The following is a 13751-nucleotide window of genomic DNA, read 5'->3' on the forward strand; positions in this document are numbered from 1 at the left end:
TGAGGCACAGGGTCAAGGCTGATTTGCATATAGCCATTGTCTGACCTAGGGTGGTGTGGAGTGCAAATAAATGATGGATTTAGGCCCAGATCTTTGTACTGGGGTGAATGTAAGACAATGTTCTGCATTCTGTCCATAAACTGTGTTTTTTGCAACTGTCAACTACGGGCAAACATTCATACTCCTCAGCCTCACTCAGTAGGCACTCCACAACCACAACCAAAAAAGACTAATATTGATGTCTACCATCCCACACCATGTTGCCTGTAGTCCGTCCAGCCACCCTTGCCCTGGACAACATTCCTCACTTCCACAGTGCAAATGCATGAGGCTGATAGATTTCCCACATCAAGAAAAAGACCTGGTAGTCACTCCCTGGACAACCACACATTACCCATGACCTGTACACCTTCATGAGACTCTTATGTAACTGTCTGTCAGAGCAGTATGGCAACCCCCACCCCCCCCCTCAGCAGATAGTAACCATCAGGTGTGAGTATTTACCACAATGGATGTAGCTGATCATACATTGTGACCTATGTGTGTCCACAACCAGACTCAGATCCCAGTGTATGTATGGCATGTGTTTGTTCGACACTCTGGCATACTTTGACATATCCCAACACGTATGTTGTTGACTCTGGGTGAAAAATACTTCTACATCAATACCTATTGTGTTATATTTATTTTATTCTCCATCTTGTGAGTGAAATGTGAGTAGGTGTTAGGTGCTGTACAAAATGTGGGGAATCCAAAGTTCACATAAGGAGATGTGATGCCTTGCAGTTTCAGTCAACAGAGTCCAGGACAAAGTGTATGGCATCATTGGTGACACTGCGACCAGCAAGTCCATGTGGGAGAGTGTGACAGTCAATAAGGTGTTGCTGTTGCACAGAAAGGCAAGATGACAGACCAGGTGACCTGGAAGATGTGCATGGCCCTGTGCCTCTCAACGTCTTTTCCATGGACGACCGCCTTCCTTGGGAGACCCTCATATGCAGGCCTTGATGATGCCTGGGATTCTCCGTCGGATGTATCCACCTCCTCCTCCCTCCCTGTACCTGTTGCCAGTGTTTGCCTGGATGTGTGTTGCCTAGTGACACAGGGAGGGTGCTGCATGTTGTCAGCAATCCTACAGAATGAATGGCTGATTTCCCTCTGCACCGCCAAGAGCTCATCCAGTCTTGCCTCCATCCATCCTTGGTGTAGTCGTTGACTGGCGTATTGCTCGGCCTGCTGGTTTTTTAAAGCAATGAGGGCCCCACTACCTCGCTGAACTCCCTGGTATCCCGCCGGTATTCCTGCATGATGTTTCTGAGTTCAGACATACCGGGCCCATCAGCTTGCTTATCAGGTTCTCGCCTCCGCCTTGAGCCACTCACCACCCCTGCCCACACGAGCCTGGCCTGCTGTTATGGGCACATCAGGTCGACGGGACCCCTGAGGGTTGACAGTGGTGGTGTTGTCTGCCTCCTCCTGGGTGTCCGCAGAACCTTGTCCCTCATTGTCAGACTGGCTCAGTTGTGGATTGTGGGCAGGGCTCCTACCTGTCTGCTGGGATGTGGCAGGAATGGGTGTGGTGGTTAGCGCAGATGCCCCTGATCCAGCTGCTGCACGGGTTTGGGATCCAGAGGTGCCAGGTTGTCTGTGTCATCCATGGAGTGATGAGAGGCGTCTCTGTTGGTTGGATCAGGGTCCTGGGGAGCCTGCAACTGTGATCCTTCTCCCCCTGGTTGGGGTAGATTGTGCATGTTGCCCTGTGTGTGAGAAACAGACAATGTTAATGGCATTCAATGAAAAAAATATGTTTCATATACATTTTCGTTATCACTGTTACACCTGCTTTATATTTTTTACACTGTTCAGTGGTGGTGTTAGATTGATCTGTGTTCATGACACATTTTAATGTGAGGGTCTATTTACATTGAATGGCACTGGCAGGCATTTCAGCAGTGATTTGACAGTCATTGTGCACCACATCTATGCCAACATGAATGCAACACTTTCACACTGTGGATCCCCATAGTGTGCTAACAGTACAGGTGTTTCCCGCATCTGTGCCATGGAAGTGGCACATTGCTTGAGTTGTGTCGCTTGTGCAACGCTGATCCAGCAATGCTCTGTGCAGCCCTATCTGCACAATGCTGTGTCAATCCTTACGTCTGCTTCAGGCATGCACATGCTTTTGAGGCAGCATGCGCATGAAAGTGGTTGAGTGAAATTGTTAATATTTCAGTCAGCCACTTTTGGGAGGTGTTGCTGTGCCGTGGCTGGCAGCCAATGCACAACACAACAAAACCACACCATGACCAGTCCACATACTTCCCCGGCAGGGCTTTACAACGTGACACATCTCCCATGTGCATCACCTTGCCAATACCCAACAGCATTGCAGTAATGTTTGTGCATCCGCTGCGTCAGTAACTTGTAGCTATGGCATCGTGGTATAAGTGCAAGTGACTTGTGAATCATGCCTGTGCATATTTTGGCTTACATGCTTCATAAAATCCGTATTTGTGGTGTTACATGAGGGTGGTGACAGTGGAACACTACATTGCCTGTCCCAGCTGGCTATGTTTATGTAAGGGGTGTGTGTGACAGGCTGTGCTGGTAGTTTGAGTGAGCGTTGGAACTGTGCCTCACTCATGGTGTTACTGTCCCCCCATGGAGCATGGTGCCATGACCATGCTTGTGAGTTCCGGTTTGAGATATCTGACCTTGTTGTCCTGATGTTACTGTTTGCACTGGTCACAGGATGACCTTTTGCAGCATACACCATGGCCCATTGTCAGTTATGTTGTCAGTACTTTCTCACTCCCTGTACATTGAGTATGGTCCATGGGTGTGTTCCTGGTCTATATGGGATGCTTGCAATTGGGCTTGTGCACACACAGTAGTGGTGATAGGGTTGTCCTTAGTTTAAGCTTCTTCACCATCCCCCTAGCAGCCTTCTGGCCCTGAGCCTTGCACCCTCCCCCATGCTGTTGAGCAGTGGTAGGAGTCCTATACACACCCCCCTCCTATGTCTGGGCACTGCTGGGAGTCATATCTACACCCCCCTCCTATGTCTGGGCACTGCTGGGAGTCATATCCAGCCACCCCTCCTATGTCTGGGCACTGCTGGGAGTCCTACACGCACCCCCCTCCTATGTCTGGGCACTGCTGGGAGTCATATCTTCACCCCCCTCCTATGTCTGGGCACTGCTGGGAGTCATATCTACAGCCCCTCCTATGTCTGCGCACTGCTGGGAGTCCTGTGCATACCCCCTCCTATGTTTGGGCACTGCTGGGATTCCTGTGCGCACCCCTTCCTATGTCTGGGCACTGCTGGGAGTCCTATCCAATCACCCCTCCTATGTCTGGGCACTGCTGGGAGTCATATCTATACCCCCCTCCTATGTCTGGGCACTGCTGGGAGTCATATATACACCCCCTCCTATGTCTGGGCACTGCTGGGAGTCATATCTATACCACCCTCCTATGTCTGGGCACTGCTGGGAGTCATAAATACACCCCCTCCTATGTCTGGGCACTGCTGGGAGTCATATCTATACCCCCCTCCTATGTCTGGGCACTGCTGGGAGTCATATATACACCCCCTCCTATGTCTGGGCACTGCTGGGAGTCATATCTACACTCCCCTCCTATGTCTGGGCACTGCTGGGAGTCTTAGCCACCCACCCCTCCTATGTCTGGGCACTGCTGGGGGTCTTAGCCACCCACCCCTCCTATGTCTGGGCACTGCTGGGAGTCTTAGCCACCCACCCCTCCTATGTCTGGGCACTGCTGGGGGTCATATCTACACCCCCCTCCTATGTCTGAGTACTGCTGGGAGTCCTGCGCACACACCCCTCCTATGTCTGGGCACTTCTGGGAGTCATATCTACACCCCCTCCTGTCTGGGCACTGCTGGGAGTCATATCTACACCCCCTCCTATCTCTGGGCACTACTGTGAGTCCTGTGCACACCCCCTCCTATGTCTGGGCACTGCTGGGAGTCCTACTCACATCCCCCCTCCTATGTCTGGGCACTGCTGGGAGTCCTATCCAGCCACCCCTCCTATGTCTGGGCACTGCTGGGAGTCATATCTACACCCCCCTCCTATGTCTGGGCACTGCTGGGAGTCATATCTACACCCCCTCCTATGTCTGGGCACTGCTGGGAGTCCTGTGCACACCCCCTCCTATGTCTGGGCACTGCTGGGAGTCCTATCCATTCACCCCTCCTATGTCTGGCCCCTGCTGAAAGTTCTATCCAGCCACCCCTCTTATATCTGGGCACTGCTGGGAGTCATATTTACACCCCCTCCTATGTCTGGGCACTGCTGGAAGTCTGACGCACACACCCCTCCTATGTCTGGGCACTGCTAGGAGTCATATCCAGCCACCCCTCATGTGTCCAGCCATGTGACATGAGTTGTTTGCATACTGACCAGGCTCCACGACTCTTGGAATTCCATGTACTCCCACCAGTGGTAGCAGGGCCATGATCTTTTCCTCCCAGGGCTGGAACTGTACTGGTCTGCGGGGACCACCACCTCCGGTGTAATGAGCGTTGGCATAGTCATCATCCATCTTGCGCTTGACCATCCTCCTCATATCGTACCACCTGGCCTGGCAATCCTTCCTGGTGCGCCTGATGGGTGCAACAGCATTAACCCTATCGACGATCCTCTCCCAAATGCGTGTTTTCTCTGCTATGCTGGTCTGTCTGACCAATGTACCAAACAGTTGTGGCTCAACTCTGATGACTTCATCTGTAAGGATCTCCATCTCCTGGTTGGTGAACTTTGGATTCTTTGGTGTAGTCATGTTGTGGAGCAAATGTGGTTGGGGGGTGACTGTGTGTATGGATGGGGAGTGTGGGCCAGAATGTGAAGGGGGTGTGTGGGTCTGAATATGATTGTGGGTATGTGTGAAGGTGGATGTGTGCAGTTGTTGGTGTGTATCAGTCTCTGTCAGAAAATGGGTATGTTGCAAAGGATGGTGGTTTGTGGGTGTGGGCACTTTTTATTGGTCCATTTGTGGGTGTGGGTTATTTTGAATTTTTGGGTGGGAGTGTTCTAAGGGGTGGGTCTGAGTTGGGCCCTCTGTTTGCGATTTTTGATGTGGCCAGGTCATTGCTTTGTACACAGGAGATATGTTTAGTGGTGTTGTGTGACTCTTTTGAACACTCCTTGTGCTTTATTGGGGTAAGCGTGTGTTTTTTGAGGGAGGTTCATTTTGTACTTTATTGTGTAGTTCTCTCACCCGCAACGTATTTACGGGGTACGCATGAGCTTCTTTGAGGGGGGTTCGATTCGTACTTTATTGTGTAACTCTCTCATACGTGATGTATTTATGGGGTACGCGTGTGCTTCGTTGAGGGGGGTTCGATTCGTACTTTATTGTGTGGCTCTCTCATACGCAACGTATTGGCGGGGTACGCGTGCGCTTCGTTGATGGGGGGTTAGCTTTATATTTGATTGTGCGGCTCGCTCATATGCGATGTTTTCCGTACAAATCGCAGCTCATGCGCAGCGATGACGTTTTCACGTACGAATCACGGTAACGGTCTCCGATCAGGATCGTACTTGGCGGGTCGTACGCCATGTTTACAAATTGTATGGTTCACTAGCCGAGTCCGTATCATGCGTTCTTCGCTGGTTTTTCGTACGGTTCCTAAACATTCGGACGGAATCTTTGTAAACGGATCGCACTATGCAATTCGGACGGCATTGTACGAATCGTACGGAAACGGCTACAAATACGAATCGTAGGACAGTTTTCTATCCCGAATCGGAATCGACCCCACAGTGTTGACAGATGTGTTTTTTTTTTCAGGGAAAGGCATTGGAATAATGAAAGGAGTTGATCCTATTCAGATTTCAGTCAAACAAGGTGCAGAATTTCCCAAAACACCACAATACATAATGAGTCCTGAGAACATTGCATGAGTAATACCTGTAATAGAATTGATGATTGAACAGAGTAGCCTGAGAGAGATACTAGGGAGTCCTTGTAATTCACCTATTATTGGGATTAAGAAACCAAGCAGTAGGTATAGAATAATTCAAGATTACGGAAGCTTAATAAAATAGTGATACCTTGTTGCCCAATAGTGCCAAACTTTGCAGTGATTCTTTACCAGATTCCATGTGATGCGGAGTGGTTTACAGTGATTGATTTATGACAAGCATTTTTCTCGATACCCTTGCATCCGGATAGCCAATGTTTATTTGCGTTCCAGTTCAGAGATAGTGTTTCGGCATGGTCCCGACTTCCAAAAAGGTATAAAGAAAGCCCCTCAATCTACAATCAAATTTTGAAGAGGTGCTTAGAGTCATTGGTAATGCCAGAAGACTCAGTTTTGGTGCAATAAATTGATGATTTGCTTGTTGCATCAAAGACTACAGAAGCATGTGTGACAGATACTATTGCTCTACTGAACCATTTGTCGTAGGTCGATTTTTTTTTTCTATACAAATCGGATCCGTACTTTTTACCATACAAATTGTACAAGTCCCTTCCAACCCGTGTAGTACGATTTGTACGGGAAAAATACATACAGATCGGCCGGATCCTTTCAAATCGGATCGGGAAAAGCTGTACAACACAGACTTGTAAAAAAGACCATACAATTTGTAAAAAGGCTGTCCAACCCGTCAAGTAAGATTCGTACCGGGTTGTCAGCATACGATTTGTATGGTAAATGGCCTGTATACGGGGAATGATTCGTATCGGGCAACGTAGCGAACCCCTATATGCCTCGTACCCTGGTATGACTCGTTCTGGGGGTACAACTCATACCGAGGTACAGGTCGTATAGGGGTATAAGGCATACAGGGGTCCACCCACATGCGAGGCGTGTGTATGGTGCGTACCCCAACATCGGGCATGTACGCACCGTAAATACGCGATTTTGGGGTACGGTGCGTACACAGGCGATTTCGGGGTACGGTGCGTACATACGTGATTTTGGGGTATGGTGCTTGTACAGTACGTACATGACCAGTACCCCTTCATCACGTATATACGCACAGTACCCCACTTTCCGTGTCATCTGTACGCACCGTACATACGCACCATACCCCTGTATTCATGGGGTGTACGACACGTACTTGGGGGGGTCTGTCTCGTACTGTTTTCGGGGGTACAAGGTTTTCCCGGCACTTTTTGGCTCCTGTAAAAAAAGAGCCGTACGGAGTGCCGTTTGTACGAATCGTACTTGACGGGTTGTAAACTGCTGCCGGGAATGCATAGGGACAGAGCAATCTGAATTATTATTATTATTATTATTATTAAAGGCTTTTATAGCGCGCTCTATTACTAAAAAAATAGTATCCTGGCGCGATGAAGGCAGAGCAGTATGGGAGAGAACAAATATCTAGAAACAGAAATAGAAAAAGAAAAATTTAGACTTTAATATTAAAAAGGTGAGTTTTTAGTCCTTTCTTAAAAGCACTGAGAGACGATGCAGTTTTTAAGTGGAGGGGAAGGGTGTTCCAGGATTTTGCTGCTCTTACTGAGATCGATTGGCCGCCAAGTCTGCAATATTTAAATTTGGGAACGGTCATCTGGCACAAGTTGGCCGATCGCAGAGGGCGATTAGGGACATACAAACAGAACCTTTTCCTGAAATAGACAGGGCCAGTTTGATGAATAGCTCGGTAGGCCAGCACTAGAATTTTAAACAAAATCCTGTGGGCAACCGGAAGCCAGTGGAGAGCACATAGCAGGGGACGGGCACTGGAACGCCTAGGAGCATTAAACAAAAGTCTGGCGGCGGCGTTCTGAATGACCTGAAGGCGGTGAATCAGGTATGCCGGCAATCCGCAGAACAGTCCATTCGAGTAATCCAACCTAGAGAGAACTAAGGCACGAATGACAGTTTCTTTAGCTTCTTTCGGTAGGAAGGGAAAGAACCTACGTAAAGGTTTTAGGGTAGCAAAACAAACCCCCGTAAGTTTCTTTATGTGGTCCTCAAACTTAAGGTTCTTACCGAACCAGACTCCTAAGTTTTTCACTGGGCCAGATGTGGCTTTTGGAGGGGGGAGGTCAGCAGGCCAGATACGCTCACTAAAATCCTCAGGAAAAGAGCCGTACAGCAGGATCTCGGATTTACTTTCATTGCATTTTAGCTGTGCGTGTGCTAACCATTGAAAAACAGAGGACAAACAGAGTTGGGCAGCCAACGTATCTAAATTATCTTTAGACCAGGTAAACAAAAGCTGTGTGTCGTCGGCGTACGCCATAATTTTAGCCCCCAACTGTTCAGCAAGGTAAATCAAAGGGGTAAGGTAAATATTAAAAAGTAAAGGGCTTAAAATGGACCCCTGGGGAACACCTGTAGAAAGTAGTTTAGGGGTGGAGGCAAATGGAGGCAGCCAAATTTGTTGAGTGCGGTTATTTAAAAATGAAGTCAGCCAGTCAAATGCAGGGCCAATAACACCAATATCGGCTAGTCTGGCGAGTAATAGGGAGTGAGGCACCGTATCGAAGGCAGCAGAGAGGTCTAGTAAAATCAGAGCCGCTCTGCCACCTTCGTCAAGACACTCCCGAATAGCTTCCGAGATTTCGACCAAGGCCGTCTCGGTACTATAGGAGGCCCGAAAGCCAGACTGAGCTGGATGTAGGGCCTCTGTTGATTCAACAAATTTATCCAGCTGCTTGAAGACAGTCTTTTCACAGATTTTTGCAAGAGCTGGGAGCAAAGATATAGGCCGGAAATTAGACGGCGTAGCCGGATCTAATCCATTTTTTTTAGCAATGGGAGCAATTTTGCTTGCTTCCAGCAAGCGGGGACAGTAGCCGTAAGAAGCGAAAGGTTGATGAGCTGGGTAACCTCATTTCCCAATGTTTCCGCTAAACCCGCAAATACTCTAGCCGGGCAGGGGTCAGAAGGAGATCCTGATTTTAGAGCAGCAACAATAGAAATGATATCAGATTTTAGTTGGGGGGTGAATGTAGCCAGTTGCTCAGTGCGTGGAGGCATTGAAGGAAGCAGAGTAGTTAGAGACGATGTGGGGCCATTACAAACATTTTGCAGATCCTCCTGAATTTCAACAATTTTTTCAATAAAAAACTCAGATAGTTCTTCACACCATTCCTTCGAAGCAGGTAACAGAGGTTGTGATGCACAGGGAGATACAAAACTTTTTACAATCGTAAAGATTTCCTTACTATTGTTGTTCGCTTTATTAATACGTCCTGCATAATAGCTGCGTTTGGCCGATCTGATGGCTGCATAATACTTTTTTTGTGCAGCCCGCAGATCCTTTTTTGCCTCGGGAAGATAGGCTTGTCTCCACAGCCTCTCTAGCTTTTTACAGCCTGATTTGAGGTCGCGGAGGGCATGAGAAAACCAGGGTTTGGAGGGGGTAGAACGGAGTCTGCAGACCCGGCTGCTATTGATTGATGCAGCGGTCGCACATTCCACCCATGAATTAAATGCGCTGGCTGCGGCCTCGATATCAGGAGGTAGCGAAGGGCGAGAAGCAGCAAGACCCTCAGAAAGGGTGTTTAGATTAATCTTCTGTGTATGGGCAGTTTGGGGATGGATCACAGCAGCAGTCAGCAGAGGCCAAGAGAATCTGATAAGCTTATGGTCCGACCAGATTACTGGCTCAGGATGGGCCATAGTGATATCAAAATTAGAGTATACCAGATCCAGAATATGACCTCCTAGATGGGTTGGAGCAGCTACCCATTGTCTTAGCTGGGCCATAGAGAGAGCTTCTGCAAGGCGAGCCGCCTCTGGTAGGTCCGAACTATCAACATGAATATTAAAGTCCCCTAGAAGAAGATACCGGGAGTGACGTAAAATCCGAGGGACTATTAACTCTTCTAAGACCTGCACAAAGTTACCAACGTGGCCTGGAGGGCGGTAAACCAGCGTGCCACCTATGGAAGAATGGGTGTTGAAAATTAGGGAAAAGTGGAGCATCTCGGCTTCAGGCAATTGTTGTTGGGAGTCGTAAGTAAAGGTCCACTGTTCTCTAAAGACAACCGCAATCCCACCACCTCTGCCTAGAGGGCGATCAGATCTAACAATTTTAAAACCGCGTGGAATGGCCAGTTCAACAGAGGGGGCGCAGGTTTCATTGAGCCAGGTTTCCGTTATAAAAAGTAAATCCAGCTGATTTTCACTCAGCAGCTCAAAAATTAATCGGAATCGCTTGTATATACGAGTTGTATGGTCTTTTTTACAATTTGTATGGAGTGCGTCTATTTGTTCGGATCGTACTTCCTAGGTAGTAGGGGAATCCTTACAAGTACGAGTTGTATGGGGAAAACGCTCCATACCATGATTTATACAGCGCTTTTCCAGGATCGGAATCGGCCCCAAGGTGTCACCAGCAAAACTGCAATTCTGTCAAAAAGAAGTTCTATATTTAGGACACAAAATTGAGAAAGGAGTCAGGAAAGTATCACAAGATCGAATACGTGTGATCTTGCAAATGAATCCACCCAAAACACAGAAAGAAGTCCAAATGTTTTTGGGAATGGTTGGATACTGCAGACAATGGATCCGTGTTTTTTCACTGACGAACAAACCATTACAAAGATTGACACATAAAGATGTTATCGATCCACTTCAACTGAATGAGGAGTGCATGAAGGCATTTGTGGAATTGCGAGACAGCCTTTGTCGAGTGCCCGCCTAAGGAATGCCAGATTACAACAAGGATTTTGCTTTATTCTGCTGCAAAAGAGACGGTTGTGCACTTTCAGTTCTAAAGAAAATGCATGGAACATCATGTCCTCCAGTAGCATATTTCTCTGCAACACTAGATTCAGTGGCTGCAGCTGTACCAGGATGTTTGAAAGCAGTTGCTGCTACATTTGTAAGTTTGGAACACAGTGAAATGATTGTGATGGAACATTCTTTGAGAGTGTATGTGCCACATTCTGTTGAGACCTTGTGACATGAGCTCGTACACAACACCTTACAAGCAGTCGATTGACAAAATTGAAAGAGTGATTCTTTGAGCTGAAAATGTGACTGTGACAAGATGAATGATTTTGAATCCAGCTACTTTGCTAATCGTAATTAAAAATATCCTTTTTTTTTTTTTTTAAAGTGTGTGTAAAATAAAGTAAATAAATATAGTTACAAATATGTAATAATGTTTAAAATTAATAAATAAACATATACATAAAATATATATTATATACCTACTTAATAATATGTTTTAATAATTATTTTAATAACTCATACATTATTAAAAATATTATAAATTACAAATACATCTAAACATAAAACAACAAATAAAAAGTAAATAATTATATATAATACATTAAAAAATATATATACTTTCAATATTTTTTTAATTAATATTATACTACATTATAAATAATAGTAATAAAAATAATAAATAGCTAAATAAATAAATGTACTATTCAAAGTCCAAAAAAACTACAGTAATGATATCATTGGGTGCTACAGTAGGGAAAGCATTGGATAGCGTAGGGGTAAAAATTACTATTCCAACTCCAGAGGGTGCAACAGTAGGGAAAGCGTTGGATAGCGTAGGGGTACAAATTATTATTCCAACTCCAGAGGGTGCTACAGTAGGGAAAGCGTTAGATAGCGTACAGGTAACAATTACTATTCCAACTCCAGGGAGTGAAACTGTAAGGAAAACGTTGGATAGCATAGAATTTTAATATAATGTACTTATAAATGATTTTTGTACTTAGAATATTGAATATTTACATTTTTAAATAAATCTACATAATTTACAAATATTTAATAATTATTCAAAACAATTACAATTGAATAATTAATTAACAGTAAATTAACAATAAATACCAATAAATATTAATTCATAAATATTAGTCACCAAATGATAAATATTAAACAATAAAATATTTTTCCGTACAAAAAATGATTAATTATTTAAAATTAATTCACAATTAAAAATGATTAAACAATAAAATTATGTTTCATTCCAAATAATACGTTTGATGAAACATTGATTACCAATTAATTAAAAATAATTTCTAATTAATAAAAATTAATTACCAATTAAAAATATGAATTGTCAATTAACAACATTATTTACCAATTAAAAAAAGAATTACCAATTAAAAAAATTAATTCCCAATTAAAACATTAATTACCAATGAAAATAATTAATTAACAATTAAAAACATTAATTACCAATTAAAATAATAATTATCAATTGAAATATTTAGTTGCCAATTAATCATTATTTATAAATAAAATAATTATCCATACCAATAAATAAATATAAATCATTAATTAATTACAAATAAATTACTTCCCACCCAATTCCCCTATAAACCCCAACCCACTACAGAAATAAAAACAAAAATTAATTAAAATGAATTTATAATTCCTCAAAATTAATAATTAATTTAGTATATTTAAATTACTTCCCACCCTATTCCCCTATAAACCCACAACCGGCTCCGGTGCTAAAACATAAAATGTGCTTAAAAATAACATTAATAATATATAAAAATAGTACACATATAATTTAAAACAATTAAAATATTTAACAAAAACATATTACACATACATAATAAAATACCTAACAATAATATAAATATCGATATTAGTAACATAGAGATTAGTTACATCGATATATATGCTATCGATATTACTAACTTCGATATTACTTACATCGATATAAAAACATCGATATTACTTACCTTAGGGTCGATATTCTGTCCAAAGATATTCTTGACCTTGATATTCTATACCTTCGATATTTCCAACTCGATATTTTTGTAGATCGATATATAAAACTCGATATTTAGACTGTGCATCGATCATGATTGCCTGGATGTGACGGAGCTGTGTACAAAACTAAGGCCTGATATAAAAGATATGCTGTTGTCTGATTCAGATTGCGTAATGTTTGTGGATGGATCATGCTTGAGAGATGAAAAAAGTATCTTGCGCACTTCATATTCAGTCTGTACAGTAGCCATGGTTCTCGAGGCTTCATGCTTAAAAAAAGAAAGTTCAGCACAAATTTCAGAGTTGGTTGCATTGACAAGGGCATGCATCATTGGCAAATATTTAAGAAGAACCATATTCACTGATAGTCAATATGGTTTTGGAGTTGTCCATGACTTTGGACAATTGTGGTTGCAACGTGGGTTTTTAACCTAGTCTGGTTCTCCAATTTGAAATGAAAATTATGTAAAAGAGTTATTGCTTGAACTACAATTGCCCAAAGAAATTGGAGTTGTAAAGTGTTCAGCACACCAATCGAGAAATTGATACATTACAAGTGGAAATCGCTATGCAAATCAAGTGGCACGATTTTGTGCTCAAAATTTAATTTCGATCAACAAAAGTACACAGAAATATGATGTGAATTGTCATCTGATGTTTTCTTCTGTGGAGACATGGGAAGAGATTAGGCAACTGCAGGAGGAAGCTAGTGGGGAAGAAATAGAAATTTGGATCAAGACAGGTTGTTCACGTAGGGCAGAAGATGAACTGTGGGACTATACTGGCTGCAGACCAATAATGCCAGACAGCCTGTTGCCACAAATGGCTAAATTGTACCATGGTCTAACACATGTAGGAAGAGATGCAATGATTAGGTTATTTAAACAAATATGGTACAATCCTAAATTCAGGATCATTGCAGAAAGTCTTTGCCAGAGATGTATAACTTGCCAGCAGCATAATGCAGGGAGAAATACTGTTGTCAGTTGGGCACGAATTGGAAAAGCAGCAGGTCCATTTACTAGACTGCAGGCCGATTTTATTGAACTGCCTCCATGTA

Source organism: Lissotriton vulgaris, chromosome 10 (genome assembly GCF_964263255.1).
Source record: "Lissotriton vulgaris chromosome 10, aLisVul1.2, whole genome shotgun sequence".
Lineage (NCBI taxonomy): Eukaryota > Metazoa > Chordata > Amphibia > Caudata > Salamandridae > Lissotriton > Lissotriton vulgaris.